The sequence below is a fragment of the Tachysurus vachellii genome, chromosome 19 (assembly GCF_030014155.1).
Source record: "Tachysurus vachellii isolate PV-2020 chromosome 19, HZAU_Pvac_v1, whole genome shotgun sequence".
In the NCBI taxonomy this organism is placed as follows: domain Eukaryota; kingdom Metazoa; phylum Chordata; class Actinopteri; order Siluriformes; family Bagridae; genus Tachysurus; species Tachysurus vachellii.
Genome location: NC_083478.1, coordinates 8,464,001 through 8,470,000, shown reverse-complemented (window position 1 = coordinate 8,470,000; position 6,000 = coordinate 8,464,001). Strand labels below are relative to the sequence as shown.

Genomic DNA, 6,000 nt, shown 5'->3' with positions numbered 1-6,000 from the left:
AGCCCTCTGAGGCTTGCCAAGGCGCTCACAAGCTTGGCTCACTCATCCATGTCACCTCTGTTTTTTTTTCCCGTTTTTTTTTCCTTTCTTTTTTCTTCTACTTCTCTCTTGTTTCTTCTACTTCTCTCTTGTTTCAGCTACTGGCTCACTTATTTGTATTTCAGTCAGTGTTAACTTTGTGCATAATCGTGGGGTTAATTTTTGAACAAAGCCAACTCAAATCTGAAGAAGAGCTTGAAGAACGAACAGTATGTTATTTTTTTTTCCTTTTAATGTTGCTGCCCAGCCTTTGTTTAACACGAGAAGAAGAAATGTTCAGAGAAGAAAATTGAAGCATCCCCAACCCGTCCGTCCTCATTCCCATTCCCTTTTTAGAAGCTTGATATCTACCATCTGCCGACCAAACACCTCATCTGTTAAGAGTTATTCTTTCAGTCGGACATCAATTGTGTCTTTTAGATCCTCTAGATAGAGGCCAGAGTGTGACAGCAATGATGAGCAGAGAGGACCGGTAGCAGAAGATATTTTGATAGGGTGTTGAATACACAGCCACACTCAATAGACTCAGTCATTTTCCCAGATACATGCTTAGGCCTGTAGAATGTGGAGCGCTTTGCTTGTAACTGCACTGGTTGTCTCCTTCTATTATCGGTTAATGGTGCCCAAGATGACAGGCGCGTGTGATGAACAGAGGAGCTGTGAAATCCTGGAGGTGGAGTTCTCGTCCACTTGATAATGGGATCTCTGCCGTGCTGGAGGCTGCGTAAAGAGCCATACGAGTGCAGGAAATGCCAAGCACTCACTCCTAAAACAATCCCAGACTTATAACCAGCTTAAGTGTAGTGTTTTTTTTCTCTGCTTGTGCTCTCAGAATAGAAGATTTATTACAAGCCATTTAAATGTCTTACTCTTTCTACGTGTTCTGTGGCACGCCACTTTGTCCATGTTTTAGGATTCGATTTTTATTAAACATGCCAGCGCTCTAGGTATATAAATGTTTTCATTCCATCTCTTACTGGGTCTACACCTTTTTTTTCCCTTTCCAACAGCACCAGCAATTGACTGGCTGCAGCCATGTCAAACACACCACTGTGTCTTCTTCATCCCAAACCCCTAGGCAAACCCAACACCCCCCTCCTCCTCACACTAGAAGCTAATCCTGTATTGGCAGCCTGAGAGCGACGATTGGTATCTCCTTTGAAAAGTGCATTCTCTAAATAGCTTCCTCTTGCTCAGTGAATTCTGCATCAGCGAGTGACTCAGGTTTCCTGTCGAGCTCATTCTATACTGTCAGGGCCAGACTGGTAAGGAGAAATAAATAAGGATGCACTTGAGTAAATGTAATAAATATGCTTGAATGTGCAGCCCAAACGCTCGCTGGGAGGGAGGAGGCAGCCTGCTGTGTGTGTGTGTGTGTGTGTGTGTGTGTGTGTGAGGGCTGAGCTGAGAATTGTCAGGAGAACAGGAGTCACAATGTCTCTGGCTTCCCTGGAGCTGGAGAGCGTTTGCCAGCACTGGGATCACAAGGGACACCTCCTCCTTTTGAAAACCTGACAAGCTACATGCTTTGCAGCACAATAAAGGCCTCTACACTACACCAAACCTGATTCCTATTGATCTTGGCTGCCTCTTTAAATATGTGCTGTATGCCGGTCAGCGAAGAGGAGGGCCGCCTTCATCCTGCGAAACAGCCTTTGTTTCTAGATGATTACATTTTGACCAGACAAGGCAAAGCAGATACTGTTAAAAACCATTGTACATTTATCATTGAACAATATCATTTGGATATAGTGAACAGAACAGCTCTGATGTACCAAAAAAAAGGTGGCTGAGAGATTGGATGTAGAGATCTCGCTTAGAGACTTGACATGAAAATAATGAAAATATTATACGGATAGTTTGTGCACCATATAACCACTGATGTGAACTGACAGGGTGAAAATGGTCAGTTTTCATTTCAGTTTGTTATTCACGTATCATAGTGGTGTTTGTTTTTATATACGAGTGAAGAAGTTTAATTATTTGGGATGGGAATATAAAATGTATTACCAATGCATAGTTTGTTTTAAAAGCTTAAGTGGTGTGTATGGTTGTGTGTGTTTATACATGTGTGTGTATATGTATATTTCACATGCACAGAGCCTAATTTATTAGGAACACCTTTGTACCTACAATATGTAGTTATCTAATCAGCCAACCAACCATGTGGCATAAATCACAATGCATTAAAATGATTCAGATACAGCTTCAGTTAATGTTCACGTTAAAATAATCAGAATCTGTTTTAAAAAAAAAAAAGAAAAAAGTCTGACCTCTGTGACTTTACTGGTGTATTGTTTTTGGCACCAGATGAGCTGGTTTGAGTATTTTAGAAACTGAATGTCTGACATAACAGTCTTTTAGAAACTATAGTGTATACAGAATGTGCATAAAAATAATCAATGTGTGAGCAATAGTCGTTGGTGAAAACACCCTTCCTGATTAGAGAGGTCAGAAGAAAATGGTCAAATTTATATGAGCTTCCAGGAAGGATATAGTAGCTTAAAGAATCACTCTTTACAAACACCGTGCACTGAAAAGCAACACAAAGCAATGGACATCAGAACAGCAGAAGTCCATCAGGTTCCACTTCTGCCAGTCATGAACATGGGCACAGACTAACACACTTCTTGGCTGACAGGAGTGGAGACTAGCATGATCTTTTACGGTTCTAGGTTTTATATGATGTGCCTTACTTTTCTGCATACCACCACTGTAAAGAATGATTGAGTTACTATAGGCTTCCTGTCAGCTTAGACAAATCTTGTCATTCGTGTCTGATCATGCTCATTAACAAGATGTTTCATCTTGCACACCCTATGTTTTTTTTTTATTCATTTTATTTTTTTGGGCAACATTCTGTGTACTCGTGTGCATGGAATTTTCTGGAGGTCAGCAGTACTGAAATACTCAACAACAAGGCCAGGGTTAAAGTTTTATGTGTGTAGTTACTTAGTACTGCGTAATATTCTAAAGCTTCTTTCAGCTTGGTTTGTAACCTGTAATTTGCAGGTGGAACGATGCCATTTTCACCTCAGCAAAATCAACCTAATGTAGAAAAAAACACTCATGGACACCTCCATGTTTGTCTTTTGTTAGCAACAAGCTAGCCAGCTGACTGTGATGAGCAATGGATATTTACCTCCTGAAACAGCAAACAGTATATTCAGTGTTGAAGAGTTAACAAGAGAACATATTTGTATGTTGACTGATCTAAAGCAAATATCTGTATATAGAGTCAGACTCATTTATAAGTCTGATATAGAGTATATTACACTAGAACTGCTGCTTTGTTTTCTTTGTGCAGCCATGTTTTTTTGACATCACTTTTTAAACTTGGACTAAGTGTATTGTTGTTGTTGATGATAATAATTATTATCATTATTACTATTATTATTATTACCGGTCGGAGATGGACCATAAGGTCACACGGTCCACCATCAGATTTGTGTGGATTTTTCTTCATATATATTTTCTTCATATATTCATAGTGTAGCTCTTGAAGGAGATTCTTTTAGGGGAAAAAACGTCCTTTTGAAAGATTCTACATAAAATGTTTGTAAATAATATATATAGTTATATATTATAGTTACTTATTACTATGTAATAATGTTAGGTCACATGCTCCGACATTGTCATATCAGATTTGCCTCCCTAGAGGTTTCTTTTGTTAGTCTCTCTGGGGAAAAACACCCAAAAGCTTTATTTTTTCTTCCTTTTTGTAGAACTCTCCAAAAGAGGAGTTTTCTTTTACAAAGAAAGCTAGAACCAACCACATTAATCAAGCTAAGAGCCCTTGTGGAACCCCCTTTTTTTTTTTTAACATGTACCTAACCTTTAAATTTAAATGCTATCCAGAAGCCATGGCAAAGTGAATACGCATATGCATGTGGAATTTGCAGCCTTTGTTTGCCATCATCATTTACAACAGGATCATAAAGGCGCGCCGTTTATCAGCTATTACACACACACACACACACACACGAGACAAATCAATGCGCAAAATGCATTCCTCACTTACATTATTTCATCAACAGCATGCTTTAAATGCCTGTGTGTGTGTGTACGTGCCTGGTGTTGCAGAACGTTAATGCTCATTTACTGCAGTTCACTGTGGCATCACTTGATCTCGCTTTTTACCGGCGCATCAATCAGGACGCTTTTGTGCGCGCGCTAATTGGGATCCAGTCCGTGTTTTAGTGTCGTGTGCGTGTGTGTGTGTGGTGTGGGGGAGGGAGGGAGTGAGCGTGGTGTAATTCTCCTTCATAGTGTCTGTATAAAGAAAGACTAGTAGGTCAGCCATGTGGATGCGTCTGGTGAACAGCTGAAAGAGAGAGAGATGTGTGTGCGCGCATATGAAAGAGAGCGAGGGAGTGTGTGTGTGTGTGTGTGTGCGTGCGCGTGTGTGTGTGTGTGAAAAAAGGAAGCGGAGTGTGTAAGCGGCGAACTCGGTGATTTCCTCGCCTCGAACTACCGCGCCGTTTCTCAAACATTTCGGAGTTTTATCACGCGGTGAAACGGAAGACGAGGAAGGAGCTCCGACGCGTGAGTGAGTGGGTGCGCGCGCGCGTCGGTGTGTGTTTTTGTTCACCAGAAGGCGAGTGTGTGAAGGGAAACGAGTTCGCTCTTTTGTTGAGCGCGTGAGCCTGTTTCCCATCCGCATGTAGGATAAAGTGGCTGCGCGAGACCGCTCAGCTCCGCGCGCGTGGATTCGGGCCCCGGCCCGAGGAGTTTGGGCTTTCTTCTGTCGATAGAGGGACAAAAAACACACACACAAGGGGGATTATTTACAGTCCGGAGTGGTTTGAAGCTGTCCATCGGAACTTGGAGACCACCAGACTGGCGGGGTGAGTGTTTCTAATACAGTGTGTAAAACAGAGTAGGGGGGGAGGGGGAGGGGGAAGAGGGGGGTGGTTAGCAACAATGCTAACTTCAAAGCTCGAGCTTCACTCCTGAATCAACTTTTCACTTTTATTATTAAATGAGAAGGAAACGAGCTTTTTGACGGTGTAACTAAATGTTTCTCAGTTTCCTGGCCTCTTTGCCGGGTTCTAAGGAATATCTGCTTAAAGGAAACCTTTTGTAAACACATTAATTTTCACAGAAAGACAAACAAAGGCAAAAACAAAAACAAAAAAAATAAAGTCTGCACTCTTTCAGTGGAGAAGCCTTAAAGTTTTTATTTTATACACAGAAAGTCTGTGTGAAGGAGATTCTCTTTAAAGCCGTCCAGAAGAACTCAGAGGAACAGTTTTCTGTAGAATGTAATCAAAAACATGATCGAATATCAAAAACATTCAGTTCTTGTTCTTCTTCTTCTTCTTCTTCTTTTTCTTTTTAGAGAATCTCCTTTTGGGAAACCTTTGGGCACAAAAACCCACCAGAACATTTAATGGTTTTCAACAGAAAGACAAAACTTCCCAGTTTTACTCTTCTGCGTTTAACCTTTTAACCTTTTGAAAGCAGGGTTTCTTTTGTCTGGTGGTTAAAACGAACAGTTGTGTTTCAACCGTTTATAAAAGGTGTTATGCCTTTTTCTATAAGTCCTTCTCTTTAGATTAGTTTTGGCTTCTTTGTGTATCTTTCTAAACACATTCCAATAGGAAACTTTGACCTTATACAATCCTTCTCATAACAGGACAAGATTTTTAACAAGATTATGCTTTAAACCTTTTTCTTCTTCTTCTTGTTTTTAAAGGAATTTTATTGTATGTCCTACATAACTTTATTTACAAATACTTAAGGGTTCAAACCAAAAAAAAAAATATAAACAGCACTACTTTGCAATTAGATGGTAACGTAGTAGTTTCGGGTCTGGTGCTTCGCCATCTTTGTCAGATTGAGTGTATATGGGATGCATTTCTTTGGAAATGTGGGTGTGTTGTGTTTTTTTTCTTTCCAGCTTTCTAAAGAGATTCCATTTGGATCCTTTTCAAAGCAAAAAGACTTCTCGGAAGCTTT

The 6,000-nt window shown here is 40.4% G+C and overlaps 1 protein-coding gene across 4 annotated transcripts in view; it reads left to right on the top strand.

The window, feature by feature from the left end:
• rerea (arginine-glutamic acid dipeptide (RE) repeats a) overlaps positions 1-6,000 on the top strand; it is a 151,399-nt gene that overhangs the window by 50,843 nt on the left and 94,556 nt on the right. Inside the window, exon 1 of one of the 4 annotated variants that reach the window (XM_060894503.1) lies at positions 4,412-4,886. The exons of 1 other annotated variant lie outside the window; for it this stretch is intronic. The gene's annotated coding sequence lies outside the window, so the exon portion shown is untranslated. Of the gene's footprint in view, positions 1-4,411; positions 4,887-6,000 lie in introns of those variants that run through there. 2 more of the 4 variants (XM_060894500.1, XM_060894504.1) reach the window with 2 other exon arrangements.